General features: G+C 47.8%; 1 long non-coding RNA gene across 1 annotated transcript in view; it reads right to left on the bottom strand.

The window, feature by feature from the left end:
* Window positions 1–17,893, bottom strand: part of LOC109282549 (uncharacterized) — an 86,271-nt gene that overhangs the window by 54,992 nt on the left and 13,386 nt on the right. The window contains exon 3 of the long non-coding RNA XR_002089555.2: window positions 156–206. This is a non-coding gene — a long non-coding RNA (uncharacterized LOC109282549). The remainder of the gene's footprint in view (window positions 1–155; window positions 207–17,893) is intronic.

Raw genomic sequence — 17,893 nt, 5'->3', positions numbered from 1 at the left:
CCAAGGCTCCTAAATAGGAGACAGATTTTTTATTTTTTTTTGAGAGCACCCTGCCCTTAGGACTTGTTTGTGAGGCGTGTCTAGATTTAATCCAGATCAAGCCAAACATTTATGTGCAGCTCCGATCCCAAATGCATGGCTATGCCAGTTTTTACCGTTTCTTTTAGCTTCATCCAGTTCTGTGATAGCAAGTCTCCGCATCCAGCCTGAAATGACGCAAATAAAGGATGAGTTAAAAAGAGGAGACAAAAGCCTTGTCAACCTGAAAAGGATACGGACAGACAACACAGTTGTACTGTTGGTGAGGGGATTGCAACAAATCGGCTTGAAAGTGAGCTAAGTGTTTCACAGCTCCACAGTCCCCACCATAAAAAGATAAACCACCATCATTTAGCACCTTTTTGTTCCAGTCTAGTTTCATAGTAGTTAGGGGTCAGAAAGGACCTGAATAGATCATCTAGTCTAAGCTGCCCCAGCTTCACTTCCACCTATTGCAGAATAGGAGCAAACTGACCACAGATCAACTTATGTGCACTCAAAAACATTAACTTCTCCTGCTCCCTTTAAAACCCATATAATTATTTCACCTGATTAGTTATACCGGTATATGCCATTCTTTTTGTGACAGAAGACCACATAGCCTTGGTTTATCTTAAGCTCTTATGCAAGCAGCATGAGCCAAGAACTGAGTGAAGTATTCAAACCAGAATAAGGGCACCCTCTCCCCATTCTGATACAAGTACATCGATTTTAAAATCAAATCTTTACATTATACTAGAAAAATTCTTTTGGGCTTGTCTATATAGAAGCCTCTTCTGGGATCGACTCCTATGCGCTACACAGAGGTTATAAACCTCCCAATGCCTCATCTTTACCAGGCTTTTCCATGTCAGCAGGAACACACGCACACGCTTTTTGCAGCAAAGATACAGCCCCTGTCAAATGCTCCCTACTGCACGCCTGTTCACCGAGAGATGACTTGTACAGCAACAACAGAGCTGTAATTAATCACAACGGCAGCTCAACCCCGAACTTCCTTTCCACTTTTTTTCCAAGCTAATTTCTTTAATTTAATTTTTATAATATTGTTAATCTCATGAAGACATTCTTCAGCACCACTGTGAAGCAGAAAGATCTTGAATTAATTATACAATCAGGAGAAAGGAAGACAAGGAACCAGATAGAGTCGTTTCACATGTCAAGCCCCTAATCCCTTTCTGAGCAGCCTAAGGCCCTTTCTAGGGGCCAAAGTCTTAGCTGATGTAAAGTGGCATAGGTCAATTGATTCTAGCCACCAATGCCACGGGTCAGACACAGAAATGGGGTAGGAATTTGACTCATTTCAGCTAGCATAATATAGCTGGGGAGCTTGCAACTGTCTCTATCCTTGAGCTGGGTCTTTAACTGCTAGTCAGGGTATAAACTCAACGGAGCCACATGCACCACATCTGGCCCTTGAACATATAATCTAGTCATGTGCAAGGTTAGACAGCAGCAGGGGGTAAAGATGACCCCATAGCCATCTTCAGTGCAACTTCAGTTCCCTGCATTGCCATAACTCACGTGTGACCTCTGGCAAGTCGCATGCTGGCAACACCTCAGCCCCTCACCTGTAAAATGGAGACAAGTCTCCTTTTGCTGCTCCAGCTATCAATTCTTTGAGGGAGCAACCACCTCATGCTGTATATAGACAGCATCTTCTCAAATAGCCCCAAGTTAGAGACTTTGGGTAGGGCAGCACACACACACACACACGCACACACACACACACACACACACACACACACACACACACATCCCTGACCCTATCATCCAACCCTTCACTCCCTTAATCACAGCCCAGCACCTCTATACCTATAACACGAGCCCTGACAAACCATTTCATACACAGCTTTTTAGCAGGGGCTGTTTGCCTTTTGAGAAAGATGCTATTTCTTCTCAAGCAGGTGTCTGCTCTCTCGCATGGAGGCTCGTGTGGGACAGACTCCAGAACAGGTCATGGGGAGACCTCCCCCTACCCATCATCAGTGCTTGGCTTGTACATTTTGTGCAGAGAGGACTCAGAGCCCAAAAGGTCCCACGTTAATGGCACAGGGGATGGATGGTCTGTCCATGCACCAATATACCCACCTGATCTGGTGGCTGTGATGCTAGGACACCTGGAGATGCCAGCTGTGATCAGGGCCCCTATGTGATGTCCAAGCTTGATGAGACCATTCCTGCTCCAGAGTTTACCATCAAAAGGACATGACATAAGAGAAGAAGAGAAACTGAGGAATAGAGAAGTACTCACCCGAGGTCATACAGCAGGGGCAGGGAATAAAACACTGAACTCACAATTCCCAGCTATGTATCCTACCCATTCAGCCATACAGCCTCTGCTGAGGACTGGAGCTGGTGGCTCATGTGGGTAGCTGTACTCTCAAACAGAAGATGCTGTGATGCTTCTCATGCATTTTAACCAGCTTCATTGTATTTACTAGAAGAAACTCACAATTAAGAGATTTATGCCAATGGCGACATAGAAATTACAATGCAGGGAAAACCTAGGTCTGTCCAGGAACAAATAGGTGACCTCCAGGCTGCCTCAGAACCTCTACAGATTGCTCACACTCCACTGTAAAAACCTTGTTTCTTCCTGGATGTAGGAGAAACAAGAACTAAGCCGTTAACCCCCAACAGTGAACAAGCCAGGGCTGGTGGAAATAGCCCGTGGAAATTATTTGTTAATTCAGCAAGAAGCAGAATTGACTTCAGTGAGGAGATGTGGAGATGCTAGCAGCCTCCCCAGTCCATGAGAAAGGGGGCACGAGTCACAGAGAAAAGTGGCTGAGTAGGAAAAATGCTAAACAGCAAGTCTGGACATCTCTATGTGGCTCTCCAGGACATTTCCCCTCCTGGAAGGAAGGAAAAAAGGGCAGGGCATGAAGAGCAAAATGGGAGCAAATGATGCTGGTCCATCCAAGAGAAGTCCTCAAACAGTTCTGAGAGGCCCCAAAGCGCTAGTTGATGCAAGTGCACACAAGGAGACCATCCTTAGTCATGTCTATACTGCAAAGAGGAGCATGTTCTTAATTCAGATTAAGCATGAGGTTGTATATGTACAGCACAGCAGTAGCCATGCCAGCTTTGGTACTGGAAGCAGTCTAGCACAGAGCTCAATGCTGCCTAGTGGCTAATTTACCTTGCTGATAAACAGGGTAAGTTAGTGCCCTGGGCTGCTAGTCAGACTACTTCCAGTACCAGAACTAGCACCTACCTCTAGACTACAATATTCAGCAAAGACATGCCCTTTGCTAACTCACGCTGGGATAGCAGCGAAGGCAAGACAGCAGGGGTTAGCAGCTCAAGTCCATCCCTAAATTCACCTGGGAGCTTCAGCGTAAGCCCCTAACCTGTCTTCCCAGGTATTTAAAGAACATACCTCACAGAACAGGGATACCAACAGAGACCAGGAAAAGGCTGCAAGTAGAAAGTTAGCAGGATGCTGCGGCACATGCTTTTAAAAAACCTGCAGCCAAAAACATCCATCCAGAGACAACTGGCTGGCAGAGGCAGCCCTGTTGGGCTAATAATCCAAGTCTGTTTTGCCATCATATCAGCCCCTTGGACTAAAGGGCCTTAGTAACTAAACTTCCTAACTCAGAACTCTTATAGGAGCAGCAGCCAGCCTCAGGAAGTGGCCAAAAGTGCATATCATATTTTCTTGAATACAACATGCAACTACCACCCACCCCGCCAAAAAAAAACAGCTGCTGGAAATTCTAATGCACATTATATACAAGAAATATGGCAAGAGCAGTTCCTGCTGCAATCCACAGGGAGCAGAACAACGAGCAGAGTCCACTCCCGTCTGTTTCTCAGTTACTTTCCTTGTCATAAGATCTTTTCTTCTTCGTTCTGCTTTTCAAAAGCAAGGTGTGTGTTACATTCCAGGGCATGTTGTATGCAAGAAAATATGGTATTTCCTTTGTATTTGAGAGCAGTAAATTGAGCCTTTGCTTGGTGGATCAAGGGATGCCAGTCTGACCTTTGGTCCACAAAGGCTTCCCATTCTGTTCCAAGTTCTCTGTTACCCCTGTGGGAACAAACAGGTGAAGTATCCCAAGGTACCGGTTCCTTAAGACGATGGTTTCTGAAAAAAGTTAGTTTTGGAAATTTCTAAATGACCATATTAAAGCCCTCCATCTTGTTTTTATAAGAATAATAATAAAAAGAGAATCAAAATGACAGTCCAAACAAAATGCTTTGACCTTACGAAAGCAAAGTGCCTTGATAATTTTTCAGATGTCCAGAAGTGCTGTGCAATCCTGCAAAATGAACGCCCATGTTATTTTATCAGCAATTTCCAGTGCTGACCTGCTCTGTCAAAGTTATCTGCTTTCCAAAAATGCCCCCTTCCGCCATCCTTTCAGCAGCTCCATTCTATATTATTAGTGCAATATATGCCACCTCTGGACATGTCAGCGGGTACAGACGGTGACCCACCAGCTGATTAGTCAACCTCTCTCATAGGGAGTGCATTGCAGCCTTTTTTCACAGTGTGCATGGACTTCCAGCTAGCTTCTGGGTTTGTTTCAATGCTGTGACAGTGACCCATAAAGCCCTCTATGGTTGTAGGGTCCTCCTTCCCTCCACTCTAGGTTGGGGGTTGGCAGAGACAGGTAGACTGGAGCTACTCTCCCTGCAGGTGCATTAAGTGACTTGGCTCAAAATCACACAAGGAGCACGGGGTAGAGCTAAGAGCTGAGCCTACTTCACAGGCCTTTGCTGGACCATCTTTAGATCATGCTAGATAGTGCCCCAGGCACGCTGACCATAGTGCACCTGCCTTCAAGCAATGCCAGGCAAACGCAGAGCTCACTGGCACATGGCCAGCCCTGCTGTCAGGGGGTGCTGGGCACCTTACATCCATTAGCATGTACAAAGCAGGCTCGCCAGGCTTCACTACAGCACTCCCTCACTTATTCCAGAGGAGACGGAGACGTGCCCCATAACCGGGACACCTCTTTGACCACAAGGGTGATGCACCTCTGCCTGCGAGCTTCGGTGCCTATAACAAGCAAGGCCTCCCAAAGACAGAGCACACATGTGCACCTCCTCAGTCACAGTCAATGGTATAAAAACAAAAAACCCCAGAAAACTGGCAACCAAGCTCTGCTCGCAGAGAGGGTCCTCTGAAAGTCTCGTGTTGTATGGGGGTCACCATGAAGCTACCTGCCCCACTGAAATGCAGCCAGCTCAGGGGTGCCATTAACAGCTCACAGTAACATAGGAGCAGTCAAGAGCAGGAGATGAAGGCTGTGGCTTCCTATGGACATGAGACAGCAAGGGCCTCCTTAGTAGGCAGGACCCACCCTGCTGTCCCTGCTCCCACCCAGAGCCGAGATCCCTTTCGCTTCAGACGTGCAGCGTGCCCGCCTTGAAAAGCAACCGGGGCTGCCAGGCTTGACCTGCCTTGTAGCAGGGCTTTGATACCGGTGGCCGATGCCAGCGGAGCTATTAGTACAAAGAGATTAAACCAAGCGTGCTCACTTACACGGTTACCGTGGCAACGCCTGCTCCGTACAGCGTGCGAAACACTCCATTCGTTTATTGATTGAGCCCCAGTCAAATTCAATCGCGAGCGAAAATGGATTTTTTAATGCGACTATTAGCTGCTTTTGAAAGGCAAATTGAGTTCAGTTATACCGAGTCCGCCATCAAAAAACAATTTACTGTCAGCCAGGCAGGCCAGACAGGAGTCCAGTGCTGGGGAGACGGGGGGGAAAGAGAAAGGAGGAAGTGTGGGGGAGGCAGAGGGAGCATCATTAAACCACTTTTGTGAGATGAGGGGTTGCACGCACTTGTTTGAGTTCAACTTGACCCTCCGCTTGCCGAGGGGACAGGGCTGTTCAGTGGATAAGGCATGGGCCTGAAGATGGGAGGCCTCGGGTCTAAGCCCAAGCCTTGCTTGGTGTCCATCATCAGCACCTCTCGTCCACCCTCCGATGTTGCAGTTTCTCCACTGGTAGAGGGACTCAAGCTACATGCCTGCTCTAGAGACCTCCGAAGGCAAAAGGTCGATGACCAAGCTAATAAATATTTGGTATTTCAGGTGGTCATTCCCAAGTCTGAGAGATGGAGCGAGTGGTAAAACATCCCAAAAGGAGCAGCAGAGACAGGAGTGTTAGAAAGTGCATGGGAGGATACAGAAGGAAGGGAACAAGTGGCTAAAGTTTGCCCAGGGAAAAGAGAGAGCGGGACCTAAAACCGGCTCATCCCCTGAGACTCCCAGCAATTGCAACCAGCTCCTGGCTACACTCCCCTCATTCTCCGTCCTAAGCCTGGCCATCGTTCAGCGAGGTCACAAGGACAGAAAAAAAAGCAGCAGCCGGTATCACCCAGCCCCAACCCAAGCCATCACTTTTTTTTTTAACTTGGTTTAATGGGAGCTGATTTCCTCCTAGAAGCTGGAAAATAAAAGCTTTCCCTGACCGATTTGGAAAGCAGATTCTCATTACCAGGTTAAACAAGGATCAATACCGCAGCCAACACTGAAACAATTCCTACTCAGCTAGGTGCTGGGGACCCTCATTTCCTCAGACACTTGAAGGGGTGCTGGCTCAGCCCCAGACAGAATGGGGCCCTGGAGAATATTCTTACAAGAATGACCCTAAGGCTCAGTCCAGTGCCCGCTGTGGTCAATGGAAAGATACCACTGACCGCAGTGGAGATGAATAAATCCCTTTGCCGGTGCTTTCCTACACTTGAAGCAACCGCATCATAAGAACAAGGGGTCCCATCTCCCCTCTATAGTAGCACCCCATGCTGGGACCTGAACCTACTAAACTGAACAACCTGCCCTTTCTCACATATGGTGCATTCAGCGCATAAAAGGAAGGAGAAGTTGTGCATCTTGGCATGTGCATAAGACATGATTTGTTAAACTTAGTGCTAATCTGGTCCCAGACCCAGTGTCCCTGGGTCCCACGCTACTAACCTGACCCCGGGACAACTGATCTCTGTTCTGCTTCCTGTATTACAACAGGGCTGGTCACGATTTTGGGAGAAGTTTGGAGAAAGTCTCAAACAGCCTTCCTGATTTTGGTTGATTTTGAAAACCAAACATCCCTGCTATTTTGAATAAAGCAAGTAATGATCATTTTAGTCCAAAAAGTCTTTTTTAATCAAAACTCCCTTGATGGGAAAATATTAAGCGGCCCCAATTTGTACAAACTTATTACAGTAGGCTGTTAAGCTGGGCTGGAATACTTCTAGAACGAGGAATTTTAACGAATGTGAAATCATCTCAGCCAAGGGCAAGCTCCCATCTTGTTTACAGAATCAGTATCTAATTTAATAACTCTAAGATTTATTTTTCAAGTGTCCTCGAGTCTTGCAAGCTTGTTCCAAGGTGTGTGTTTTTTAAAGAAAAAAAACAAGTCCATTTTGTCCACAAACAATTCAAGTAGATCCAAGTGTCTCTCTCAACTGCAAGTCAAACTGCTGACAAGCAAAGGATGGATGGGCTACTGGCTAAGCCCAGGCTGTGGCAGTTGTGGGCTTCTCCATTATTTATGTATCCATTCATTTGATTTACAAGCCACCTAATCCAAAAGGCTTAAACTGGTTTACAATGAACAAAGGCACAGATTCCCCATGGGACCCTAGGCAAGTCCTTTAACTTCTGTCCCCATCTATTGAAGGTGGATGACAACGCTACCCAATGTGAAAGGAGTTTGCGGCAGGGGTCCAGGCATTCAAAAAACCCTGAGACAGAATTGATCCAAGTTGCATGGCTTTCTGTAAGCGGTGTAGTTCAGATCGGTAGCAAACAAAACACACATTGGCCGTGTGGGGTGGAGTGCAAATCTTAGACCGGGTTTTTGCCATTTTTAAACCAGAGTATGTGCGCCAAATGTCTGTTCTCTTATGGTATGGACCGGTTTTATGTGCCACACTTCTGTTCTGCTGTGGGTCTAGGCCACTTTCTCATCACTTCCACCAGTAAAAGTGTAATGCCTGTACCTGGCCTGCAAGGATAAATACATTGATTTCATAGATTTCATAGACATTAGGGCTGGAAGGGACCTCGGAAGATCATCGAGTCCAGCCCCCCGCCCAAAGGGCAGGACGTCAGCTGGGGTCATAGGATCCCAGCAAGATAAGCATCCAGTTTGCTCTTGAAGGTGTTCAATGTAGGCACTTGAACGACCTCCGGCGGCAGGCTGTTCCAGACCTTGGGGGCTCAGACAATAAAGAAATTCTTCCTTATGTCCAGCCTGAAACGATCTTGTAGTAGTTTGTGACCATTCGTCCTCGTCATCCCTTGGGGTGCTCTGGTGAACAAACGTTCCCCTAGATACTGGTGATCACCCCTGATAAACTTGTAGGTGGCCATCAGATCACCCCTGAGCCTGCGCTTTTCCAGGCTAAAGAGCCCCAGGGCTCTCAGCCTGTCATCGTAGGGTCTGCTTCCCTGACCCCTGATCATGCGCGTGGCTCTTCTCTGGACTCTCTCAAGCTTCTCCACATCCTTTTTGAATTGTGGAGCCCAAAACTGGACGCAGTACTCCAGCTGCGGCCTCACTAAGGCCGAGTACAGGGGGAGAATGACGTCCCGGGATTTGCTTGAGAAGCATCTATGGATGCAAGCCAGCGTTTTGGTCGCTTTACTAGCCGCAGCATCGCATTGCAGGCTCATGTTCATCTTGTGGTCAATGATGACCCCCAAGTCTCTTTCTTCCATAGTGCTAGCCAACATAGGCTCGGCAGTGCTATAAGGATGCTGCGGGTTTTTCTTCCCAAGGTGGAGAACCTTGCATTTATCGGCGTTGAACACCATCAGATTCTCGTCCGCCCACTTGCTGAGCCTGTCCAGGTCAGCCTGGATCACCCGCCTGTCTTCTGGCGTGGATGCTTTGCCCCAAAGTTTGGTGTCATCGGCGAACTTGGCCAGTCCGCTTCTGACTCCAGTGTCCACATCATTAATGAAGATGTTGAACAGTATAGGTCCAAGGACAGAGCCCTGGGGGACCCCACTGGTCACAGGACACCACGATGAGTGACTTCCATCAATTACTACCCTCTGGGTCCGACCCCGGAGCCAATTTTCCAGCCAGTGGATCGTGGGGGACCCAAGGCGACAATTGGCCAGTTTCTCCAAGAGACGATCATGGGACACCAGATCGAAGGCTTTTTTGAAGTCAAGATATATGACATCAATCTCATCTCCCTTGTCCAAGTGATAGGTCACCTGGTCGTAGAAGGAAATGAGATTGGTCAAGCAAGACCTACCCTCAACAAACCCGTGCTGGCTATCCCTTAAGATGTTGGCGTCCGCCAGTCCATTAAGGATGGCCTCCTTAATAAACTTTTCTAAGATCTTCCCCGGGATAGAAGTCAGGCTGATGGGCCTATAGTTAGCCGGATCCACTTTCCTCCCTTTCTTGAAGATAGGCACCACGTTGGCCTTCTTCCAGTCTTCGGGCACTACACCAGAGCGCCAAGAGTTTTCAAAGATCCGCGCTAGAGGCTGAGCTATGATGCTCGCCAGCTCCTTGAGTACCCTGGGGTGAAGATTGTCAGGGCCGGCTGACTTGAAGGTATCCAGCTTCTCAAGATGTTCCTTCACAAAGTCAGCATTAATGGAGGGCAGGGGATCACCCTCACCCGGACTTCCCGGCCCTGTAGCAGGCACGGGCGTCCCATGGGGCTGATGAAAGACCGACGCAAAGTACCTATTTAATAGGTTGGCTTTTTCCTGGGCGTCAGTTGTCAGTTGCCCCATCTGGTTCAGCAGGGGTCCAACGTTGCCCCTGCTTTTCCTCCGGCTCCCCACATATCTGAAAAAGGACTTTTTATTGTCCTTGATGCTCAAAGCTAGCTGGAGTTCAGTTGCAGCCTTGGCTTTCCTGGTCTGCTCCCTACAGGACCGGACCAGTGCAGAATAATCCTCCTTGGAGGTGACTCCCATCCTCCATCCTTTGTAGGCCTTTCTTTTTAGCCTCAGGAGGTCTGCTAGGTCCCTGGAGAGCCAGGGGGGCTGCTGTGCCCTCTTGCTGCCTTTCCTCCGAGATGGAATAGACTTAGTTTGTGCATTGAGGATCGCTCCCTTGAGGAGCAACCACTCTTCTTGAACTCCCCTCTCCCTGCGGTCACAGTCCCTTAGGGCCTCACTGACAAGCCTCCTGAGCTTGTCAAAGTCGGCTTTCCTGAAGTCAAGGACTTGCGTGTTGCTGACTGACTTGCCAGCTTTTCGGCGGATGGTGAAGGTGATCAGCTCGTGGTCGCTGTCACCCAGCTTCCCATCGATCACTAGGTCGCCGACTAGGTCCTCCCCAGTAGCCTGAAACCTGGAGCCATCAGATACTCTAGTGTTTGAAAGCAGACCAGTAGCAAAAGAAATCAGCTGAGCCTTTTAGGCAGATTCACTCACATCAATGAGAAGTGATATTTATTTTATAGCCTCCACCATTTCCCAGCCCCGTGTCCCTTGGGCAGTCATGTTGCAATGCCTGTGATGCTGTTGTTGGGGCAGCACATAGCCACAATTCTAGATAAGGGGCCTCAGCCTTCAAACATGTACTTTTTTTTTGACCAGCTGGTAGTAAAAAAACCCCCAAAAAACAACCCATGCTAGCCTGAATGTCTCTCCACATGTAGTGTGACCAGTGGTTTCCATGGCCAGTACGTTAATACAGGCAAAGCGCAACGTTGTCATTATGCAAACCTGTTCCAAACAGAGTTAAAATGGTGGTAGCTGGTCTACATTACCGCTGTGACCAGTGTGCAAACCTCTCACCCCAGTCTGAAGCTATTCAGGGAGGGCTGTATGGGATGCACAGCCTCTGCTAAGCTTTTGCACCAGTGCTGCAATTCTGGGGATGGGTCTCTACAGCCAACCCTGGATTTCTAAGCAAACCCCTGCCCTGCTTTACATGTTAGACTAAAAACAAGCCAGGCCAGCACAGGCAGGTGATGAAGTTTTAAATTTATCCACTTTTTCATGAAAACTTTTCTGTCCTCTATAGCCATGTCCTGATTTTCTCCCATTTCCTCCCGGACCTCTCCCTCTGCTGTCTATGTAGACAGCTTCTTCCTTCTCCCAAGCCACCATTCCTATAACTTTTAAAATAGAAACTTCCTATGTTTAAGCAACTTCAAAAAAGCAGCTTGATGCCAGGATATTTGAAAGACCCATCCCCGTCCCCATCCCCCTCCACTACCCTAACAGAAAAGCTTCTTTTAGGGTGAGCAGCTTTCTCTAAGCAGCTCAGAGGTCAGATTTTCAAGGGCTCGGCACCCACAATAGCAACTGGATTTTCAGAAGAGCTCGCTTCCCATGTAGGTCACTAAATAAGTCATAGGCTTCCAGAAGCGGAGCTCAGGACCCAAATGGCAGAGCTCTTCAAAATATAATTCCAATTATACGTGCTGAGCCTTGGTAAGAATTCCAGCCTTAATGTCATCTTTCTTGCCCGAGTAAGATTATTCACAAGCCTAAATACTTGCAGAAGGAACCCAGAGATTGTACAGCCGCCTAATCTTTAAGAGGCTTCTGAAGGGAGATCTACTTGCAAAGATTTTATTCCTCCTGTAAAAGCCTCTAGTCTCCGCTAATGAGAGCGGAACTTAACCACATGTTTGCGGTGGAGGGAATAGTGTCATTTTGCAATTATTGTCATTCAAACGTTATTTATTTAACCTGCAGCCGCATTATATCGACTGCAGAATTGCCTTCCTTTTTACTTCTGATGGCTCACTTATTGAGCAGGCCTGGAATAATTCTGCTTTGCATTCCCAGTCACAAACACAGGTTTTCCTCATATGGAGACACAGAGATAGGGAGAGACCAAGCATAATTGCTTCAGGAATTATAGGCTTTGTTTAATAGCTCTCAGGTTTGAGATGCCATTTTTGGGAGCCCTTCATCCTGATCCAGCTTCCTACCTGCTCTTCCAGGCTAATCATATGATATACAGCCACCAGGAATTAGCCTATCCTGACATTTTAAGGACTGTGCAAGCAGGGGATTTTGGGCTGTGCGTCTTACGAGCGGTGGAAGGAGCAGCTTAGAAAAGTGGGTATGGTGGCACCTCACCATACATTCCCCCCCCCTTTTTTTTTTTTTTTTTAAGGCTGCTCAAGAGGCTACTCTGCCCCTGCATAAGCTAGAGCAGCCCCTGGGGATCCCCTGACTGGTTGTGGGTTATTTTGTCGCCCAGACAGCCACTCTCCCCCTTGCAGACTGCCAATAAATTAAATATTGTGGGGTGAAAGAATGGGGCATACTGTCACACACATTATTCCTCTACTGCTCTGGCATCCGAGCAAATCCCCAGGTTGAACCACCTCTGTGCACTGCCGGGGTTGCACTAACACATCAGCATTCGCCGCTGCCAGGAATCGCTCCACTAAAACCCAAGGAGTTGTATTAGCATAAGAACAACAGCAGCAACAACAGAAACCCAGACACACTGTGGTTTCTCTTCTGCCACAAAGTCTCTTCATCTCTGGTGGTGAAACAGCTGTTTAAAGGAGCCTGCAGTGCAATGCAACATATTTTGATCACTACCACATCTAATTACAGAGGAGAGTAAATCACTAAACAATTTTTGCAAAGCATCTGAAATATAATAAAAAGGGGAAGCGTTGCCAATCAGACCAGAGGCAACTTTCACAGAAGCCTCATAAAGCAGAGCGCTAAGATGATGCACAGCCTCATAGAAAAGACAAAGCGTTTTCAAGCAGCGGCGTTCCCTCCCCGGAAGTCTACACTGCTAGCCAGCAAGGGGACTCCAGTATCCCCAAGACCTGGGTGGGCCCAGGTTGGGCCGAGGGGGTAGCTCAGAGTTTCTCAGCTTTTGAAAAATCAGCCGCTCCTTGTTCAAAGTAAAATTTCTTTGCACCTTGCGTTTACTACAATTAAAACTTAAAAAAAAAGAAAAGAAAAAAAACAAAAGCATGGAGCAGCATTTGCAATGCTGAGCTGACAATTAGTTTGCAGGCATGTTTCAAGAGGTTGACAGAACACTTGACTTTGCAGGGTAATAGTGTGTAGAGAGCACTGGAGCAAAAGGATCTTTGCTGTTGACAGCAATAACATTTTCAAGGCCTCGTGGCCTTCTCTCCCAATTTCACAGTTGCCTGCTGTGACCCCCATAAAGAGGCAACACATCTGGTAAAAAAAAACAAACAAAAAAACAACCCACTAACTTCAGCTCTGACAGCATCTAAGGGGACCATTCAGGTGGTGGATTCTAAAATGTCTGGGATCGTTCTGCATCTAGGGATCTGATCAAGACCTTCAGCTAGGATTATGTTTTCTTCCTCCGACCAGTCACTGTCTGTTGATGCATCTGGCCTCTGAGGGCACGGCTTCTGCACCTCCAGCTCAACTGGGACCACCAGCACTCAAAGCCAGAGAGCAGTACTTAAACGAAGTGAAGACGTTGGGTCATCCAACTGCTGCAGCAGGACCTTGCCCCTCACTCCATTAAGAACAAGGACACTCATTCATATTGACACGCACACTTCTTGGGGTTGGTTATTACGATTCACCCCTCTAAGATTCCCCCTTTCTCCTAAAAACGTTAGGTATAAGGTAGAACGGGGTGGGCAAACTGCAGCCCGCCATGGGCCAGATGTGGCCCATCAGGCCATTCTATCCGGCCCGCGGGGCCCCTAAAAATTTTAGAAAATTAATATTTATCTGCCCCTGGCTGCCTGTCATGCAGCCTTGATGGCTTGTTGAAACTCAATAAACGGCCCTCCGTCCAAAATAATTGCCTGCCCCTAACGTAGAAGGTCAGCTGCAGTCATGCACCCAAGGATCCATTTCAAGAGAGATGCTTATTAATAAAGGCATATGTGGGAGATCAATGCCCAAACCTCCCCAAAAGCCAGAAGAAACTGACTGCCTGAATATCTCCCCTAACACATTAGGCTAAATATCATACCCCAGTAACCCTTAGTCCCTCTCAGAAAGTTAGGCAGCAAAAGTAAAACCCTGTCACCCTCCATGGCATTTACCTTCTCCACTCTCCAGACATACACAAAGGCCACGATTCCAGCCAAGTGTATTTGCGCAATGAGCTGAGTCAGACACCACAATGAAAAACCACCTTTCATGTGAAAAATCCCTGTTCTTTCTAAAAAGTTCAGATTTTAAAAGCAAACTGTCAGTTCTGGGTGGCAGAACTTTTTTGGGGGGGCAATGTGTACCCCTGTGTGCAGTGGAGGACCGGCCTGTGACAGCCTCCTTGCTATTACCATACCAGCAACCTGAAATCCCCCCAGCCCCACCAAAAGTAAGGAAAACACGTCTCATTTCATTCCTCCCTTCCTTCCTTTTACAGAACAGACTCCCCATTTTGCAGTCAGCTCCATTTGAAATCCCTTACTGAAAGACCAGATCTACTGTCCCCCTCCCAGCTATAGAGCATGTGTGCACGTTTGTTTTTCCCAGTGCACAAGGCATACACATATTCACTCCAGATATACCATGCAGATATCCTATAAGCAAACAGATGAAGCGCACTGACCCCGCAACTCCCCTTGGAAAAAATCGATACCCAAGAATCCCTCTTGTCACAGCACAGCTGGTTCTTCTATGTCTCTACTGAAAAGTCAGCCTCCCTCCTCCTCGGGTTCAGCCAAGAGTTCCCATCTGCCGGAAGAAGAATCATGCTGGCCCTCTTTGCACTCCACTGCTGCTATAAAGGTTTTTCTCTGGCCTTTCTTGGTGTTGCTTACTTATTTCATCAAAATGCCACACAAGCTCATTTCACAAGCAGCTGAGTCTAGCTGAGAAGGTCTGATGTTAGTTGAAAACTCACTGGCAGCTAAGGGAAGGCAAGGGAGAGGGAGATGTGAGATGAGCTGCCATCGATTTATCTAGGGTGTATGGGTGAAAACAATGGGGGGGGGGGAAAGTGACTGGGATGGGGCAGTACGTTCAAGTGGACAAAGAGCTCGCAGGATTTGTCACCGATCTTCTCTGGGTGCCATCACAAAACAAGCAGATTGTTGGCTGGAAGATAAATATTTTCCATGACTGTTTTCCTAACGTTTCAGATATATATGGAAATCCTGACTATTCAACTCCTAGATCTCCAAAAATTTGAACACAAAATTTCAGGTTTTAGCCCAAGCTATGAAATGGGACAGTTTTCCACCCAGCTCCATGTTCTCATGTGCAACTAGGAGTTACCAAGCTACTTAAAAATCCTGTTATCCTGCCTCCAGCTACGGCCACCAAACCCTCAAACAACTGGAGGCTCTGAGCTCGCTTCCTCTCACTCAGCGGCGGATACATGCCTTGAAGCAGGACAGGTTGTACCGTCTTCTCCCCCATTCTCTTGGTAATCCGTACAGGCAACACCAAGCCTAGCGCGTCTTGCAGCCATCCACGTCAATGACCACATTCATCCTTGGCCAGTTGGAGAAGTGTGGATGGCTGTTGCATGCCCACGTGGAGTACTAGCTCCAAAGCAAATGCCAAAATACCATCTAACACCCTAGGGGGACCAACCCAGCCAGAGAAGTGCCAGCTGTAATCACCCTCAGCAAAGACAACCCACTGATGCTCTCTCAGCCATTTCCAAGAAACTTGAATGGTGCCTGACAGTAGATCCATGCAGGGTGGCGGGCAGCAGCATTTGCCTGACAAGCAGCTGTGGAAGACACACAAATAATAAGAGAGTCAACAGATTAGAAAAAACCCAGGGACACATGAATGGGAGAGAGAAATGCCACAAGCCAGGAGCTAGGGTCATAGGGGATCGAGGTGCAGTCCAAAGCCCCTGGGGACACATTTGTCTTCCCCGAATTGTTATTCTTGGTCACACTGCTTCTGTCAACAGCGCTTTTTGCATATGTAAATGAGGCCATCCTCCTGCAATTACATGGCAATCAGAAGCAAATTACATTCTTGCTGTTTACTTTCGGTGTCCTTAATTAATCCGGTTATTAGACGATTAATGAAGCTTGTTTGGTGAAAAACTCATAGCATTTATGGAGAGAGGTTGGCACATGCGCAGGCCTGCGCCCTGCAGCATCTCACACACGCGGCAAGGCAAACTCTGGACTCTGATGTATGCACACAAACCACGCAACTGCGCTGATGTCAGTGGAGCGACTCTAAATTCATCCAGGTGACAGCGACCACAGTTTGGCCCATTCTCTGGAGATCAGCACAAAAGGACAATTCTGCGGGATGCTCAGATCTGTAGTCTGCAATACGCAGGTTGCCTGCTTCCGGGGAGATGTCCGCACGGGTTCTGATATCAGCATACTCCGGCAGCAAACGACTGACTGATTACCCTCCTCGGAGTACCGCGTATAGGCAGATGCACAATGAACCCGTCTCTTCTGCTTTCTGCACGAGGCCCACCACTGAACCAGGCTCCACAGGTGTGCAAGTGTGAGACAACACACCACGGGAGGTTCACGTGCTCTGTAAGGCATTTCCCCCAAGTACATAGTAGCCTGGGTGGAATTTGCTTCCTGCTGAACCTCATTGAACTGTAGCAGCGTGAAGGAAACGGGGGAAATGCAAATGCTTGGAGACCTTGGAGCACCAAGGCTCTGGAAGGGTTTGAGACAACGAACCTGGCAGATTGCAGGCGAGGGAGTACAACGTAACCCTTGCAACACAGAATCTAGCCGACTCCATCCCTGCAGTGGAGGAGCATGCTCCTCAGGTATGTAGGAGGAAGATAAGTGCCATTCCCATTTCATAGACTGGGACCAGGGAGCAAGGTGAACAACTGCAGAGAGCAAAGGACGTACTGTGAGTGTTTTGTTTACTGCTGCTGAAGATCCAGATGCATCTTTGACGGCTCAGCACCTACAAGTCTCCTTCCATTCGACTTCCTGGGGGAATATGCCATGCTAAGGACCCACACATCTCCAGTTTGGGGGAAGAAAGAGGGGCTAAAATGCCTCCCCCGACTCTTATAGCTGCAGTGTAGATGGCAACTGCAAAAATCACAACCTTCTGCACAGCTTCCAGCTAATGCTTTAAACTTCTTACAAACATTAGCTTCCATTTTCTCCACATCACACGCTCCAAATCCAGGCTGCCTCCCAAAGGTCACCCCGGCTTGTGTTTGGTTAAGCCTCCAATAATTAAGTGGCATGTTCATCTAATGATCAAATCGCTGCACTGGGGGCATGGAGGAATGAGAACTAATTAAGGAGTTCATTTGCATACTCCAGTATATCCGGTGTGTAGGGTTCCCATAGCAACCGACAAAAAAAGGGGGGGAGGGGGATCATGTGTGGGATTTTTAATGCTTTTCCTTGTCTTTGTTCCCATGAAGGTAACTACAGCTTTGTCATCAAGGAGGACTGCTCCCCAGCACAAGAGGTGGGAGATTTCTCTGCAGAAACCTGTTATGAAGCCAAGGAGAGGTTCTCGCAAGCAGACACCTCCAGAGTGTGGTCAAGCATCTGTGATATCACATAAGCCCACATATGCACAAGCCACTCCGATTCAGAAAAGACAATGACACGCCATGAATGCAGGCCCAGCATACTATTGCCTTATAAAAGGCTTGCTTCAAGGGACCTCATTCCTGGAGGATGCTTGGGTGCTGTCAGGAATGGATGCTGAACAAAGCCAAAACTAAGCAGAAGTGCTCCCTGAGGACATGGGTCCAAACCTATCTGCATTTCAGTAGCACCTGGGCATCTGCTCCAAGACCATGGGCTTGGTGCTAGGTGCCCACATAGTGTGACACAAGTGAATACCTTGCAATCAAAATAGACAAGGCAGGCAGGGGAACTGAAGCATATGGGCAAGGAAGCTGTGTAATGTCGTGCACTATCTAGGATACTGGTGGAACTGGCAGTAGAAACTGTGTCTTCAATGCTCAGGCCAGCATCCCATCTCCCTGAGCACAAG

This window comes from Alligator mississippiensis, chromosome 14 (assembly GCF_030867095.1).
Source record: "Alligator mississippiensis isolate rAllMis1 chromosome 14, rAllMis1, whole genome shotgun sequence".
In the NCBI taxonomy this organism is placed as follows: Eukaryota; Metazoa; Chordata; order Crocodylia; family Alligatoridae; genus Alligator; species Alligator mississippiensis.
This window is presented reverse-complemented; position numbering and strand designations above follow the sequence as displayed.